Here is a 4,042-nt window from a genome sequence, read left to right on the forward strand (position 1 = left end):
TAAACCGAGGCTTTCAAGATTTTAATCAACTGTTCTGACTGAATTGTGACCTCCTCTGAGGTTGTGCTGGAGGCCCACAGATAAGCAGGTTATTCTAGGATGTGTAGAGCATAATGTTTGTGATAGAGTCTCATGACTGATAGTTCCGTGTAAATAAGACGTGTTCAAATCAAAACCACCATGCCAGTAGACATATCTACCATATTCTGAAGATCATCACAAAATACATCAAAACATAAAAATATTAAATGTGTCTTCCTCTGCCTTGATGCAGCAACACTCACACCCTCGATGCTTCATGTGTCTGTAACTATATGAGACTCTATTAACATGGATATTATTATCAAAAAAGATAATGTCATACTGTCTTTTTGCTACAGGTAACTACAGGTAATTTACAATAAAAGAAATTTGTACAATTAGAAGTTTACAATAAATTATTGTTTCATGTTTGTACTCTAATTATAAGTTATTGTCATTTTTATTATTATACACACAGGTCTAATTGATGGGAATGATGTCACCCAGACCTCCATGCTGTGGAGCAACCAGAGTGACATACACATGTAGAGGGCATTACCTACAACCAGATGCACCTGTACAGACAGCTGCTAAGAGAAGTAACAAAACTAAATACAGTGTATGTTTATACACAAAAGAACAAGAATATGAACCAGAAGTCAACAAGGACATATTCCCCCTGTGAGCACCAGGGTGGACATTCACAGCGAAGACTGTTGGCACACCTCGATCCCTCCATCTCATGCACTGTAGGGGGACCTCAAGCACCACAAATACTCCCAGTTACACTTTGATTCACTGTGTGGATTTCGATTCGTCAGCTCACAGAATCAGACAGTGTCACACACTGCGGAGACACACCTACTCTCTATACCTCTGTAAATAAACTGACAGACTCATATGAGACTTTGAGAGTTTTAGAACATGGACATTATCAAACATGGTCTCCTCAGCTTGTTGGTATTTCTGCTCTGGCTTAAAGGTGAATTTCCTTCTGAGCTCATCGGTTTACAGTGTTAAACTATTATTTTAGAGATGTGGTGTGTTTTAAAACTGTTAACCTAACTGTCATACACACAGGTCTAATTGATGGGAGCGATGTCACCCAGACTGACACACTGTGGAAAAACGAAAGAGATAGTGCAACAATAGACTGCAGACACACAAAGGGTGTCCACTACTACCAGATGTACTGGTACAGACAGCTACCAGGAGAGGGGATGAAGCAAATAGTTTTCACCACTACAACTCCACCACATAAATATGAAAGTGGCTTCAGCGAGGACAAGTTTCCAGCGCAGAAGAACGACCCTCAGACTGGATCTTTGACAGTGGAGAAGCTGCTGCCTGAGGACAGTGGAGTGTATTTTTGTGCTGTGAGTCAACACAGTGATACAGGTGACTGAGACAGCTGTACAAATACCCAACTGTTGCTGTCACAATGAATCAAATATTCTAACTGATGAACTACAGAGGGAGCTCTAGGCTAACACTGATACATGTGATTAATTATGTGGAACTGCACTTACAGACTTTTGTTCATATTTATGTGTATTAGTTTTGGTAATAGTAGTTGTGCAATAGAATAATGTCACCATACATGTAAAATGATGGGCAATGAATGCAGGTTAACATCATATTGTACTCTGTACTCTAATCAAACATGATTCCTGACAATTGAATTCCTATTTGATTGTGTTGTACTGTTTTTTCTTTTATAATCCTTTTCCTGTTGGTTTCACACTATGTTAATATTCTATATCAATCAAATCTGTATAAAAGATGTATATAGTGTACATACAACTGTAACTTTCTAATTTTCATTACATATTGTATTTTTCTATTTTATTTTGTTATTTAATGTGTATTTATTTATTTACTTATTTATTTATATGTAACATGTGACTTTCGTGTGGGATTAATAAAGTCAATCTTGTCTTATCTTCAATCATAATTCATTCTGTTTAAATTCCCTTCAGGAAAGGAACAGAGCTGTAAAAGCTCCTTATTTAAGCATCACAGTTAATGCTCGACAATAACTGGACAAACTAATCTTAACTCAAGGTCACCTTACTGGACCTTCAGTACATTTACCAAAGACCATCAGATATGGTTAAAGCTCCAGAAAGAGCAAGTGAGTTAATATTATTTAGACAGACATTTTTTTTAATCATTTCTTAATACTCAAATAATGAATCTACCACATATTAACATAACATTTATATAGTTTATATAAAATTGTATTTGTTGCAAGCAAACAATCACCATTACATTTCAAACATGTACAGTAGCTTCACCGGGGTCATTTAATGGACAGACTGACACGAGGCAGCGTGTTACTTTCAGCATGTTTCCTTGTGCTGTTAAAGGTGTTAAATGCAGCGGTAACAGGCTAATATTTTGAATTATTACCAATTGAGTGAAATAAAAATCACTAGTCCATGTCAGGAATCATTATAAACGTGAGCACACAGTAGTTATGTTTTATTTATATGGTCAGAAATGACTAATTGGGGCTTTCAGACTCAAGAGTCGTAGTCAAACAAACATAGACTCTACTGTATTGCTGCACCTGGTTTTAAGGTTCATTTCAGGTCTTTGTTAGTTTGTGTCCTTTCATAAGGGATGGTGCAGTACGTCTGTAGTGTATAGTGGCAGTTCAGGAAGAGGACATGCATTATGACACCACCCAACTAGAAAAATGTTTTCCTGATGGGAGGGTTTATCCAGCAATAGAGGTGTGAATATTCAGTAGAACTGCACATACAGAGATGAGAGCACGGCACCAAAAACAAGGGTATTCTTAAATTCACAAAACACAACAAGATGATCACTGTCTTCTGCGTAGCCCTTAATGTCATACTGGTTTCAGGTAATGCAAGAAAAGTTCTCAAAATGATTATCAGGTTATCATCCCGGTTGAAGGTTCTAGTACTTTTACATTCATGAGGACTTACACTCTAATTAATGTGTGTCTGTTGTTAATGTGTAATTAACAGGTTCGTCTCTCAGTGAAAAAGTCCACCAGTCTCCAACTGATATGTTTACCAACCAAGGAGAAACAGCCAAAATACAATGTTCACACAGTATTGAAGGCTACGATCGAATCCTCTGGTACAAGAAAACAGACGGACAACTACAGTTACTGGGATACATGAATTTAAACACTGGATACCCAGAGACTGGAGTGAATGTGAAGATAGATGGAAATGCAAATAAAGACCAGACCTGCACATTAACAACTGAAAGACTGAACAGCAGTGCAGTGTACTTCTGTGCTGCTAGTTAACACAGTGCTACATATCAGTGCTGCTCAGTACAAAAACCTCATCGTGTAGCTCACAGCCTCTTAACACCTGCGTTCCCTGCAGGTGTTAAGCATGTTGAGCATATCATTACTCAGATCTTCACACACAGAGCCAGTGATGTGTAAGAGGTAGTTAAAATGAGTCTGATGCTCAATGACACCACCCACCTAATGACTTGGGAGGGTTTAAGCCACAAGAAGGTTGGAGTAGTCAGTATAACTGTTTCACTCATTGCAAAGACAAACAGAAAAACACAAAATGATCCTCTTATTCATTTGCATTACTTTTAACTCTATTCTGGTTTCAGGTAATGTCATCAAAAAGTGTTTATAATATAATTTTAATTCACATTTTCAACAAAATCTGTTTATAAATTTGCTTGTGTACAGCCAGTCTCACATATTACTGCTATTTCAGCTGTCTTTTGCATTAATTTACATTTCAAGTTTTTCTATTCACCAGTGTTTATGCTCTGGTTGTATTCTGTCTGAGGGTTTGATTCTTTTTCAGCAGGTTCCTCTCTCAGTGAACAAGTCTACCAGACTCCAGCTGACATGTACAACACACCAGGAGGAAAAGCTGAAATCAACTGTTCACATGAGATTGACAACTATAACCGAATCCTCTGGTACAAGCAGTCAAACAGACAACTACAGTTCCTGGGATATATGTTAACAAACAATGGAAACCCAGAGAATGGAGTGAATGTGAAG

Source organism: Morone saxatilis, unplaced genomic scaffold (genome assembly GCF_004916995.1).
Source record: "Morone saxatilis isolate NCDOM2014 unplaced genomic scaffold, NCSU_SB_2.0 Contig3, whole genome shotgun sequence".
NCBI lineage: Eukaryota > Metazoa > Chordata > Actinopteri > Moronidae > Morone > Morone saxatilis.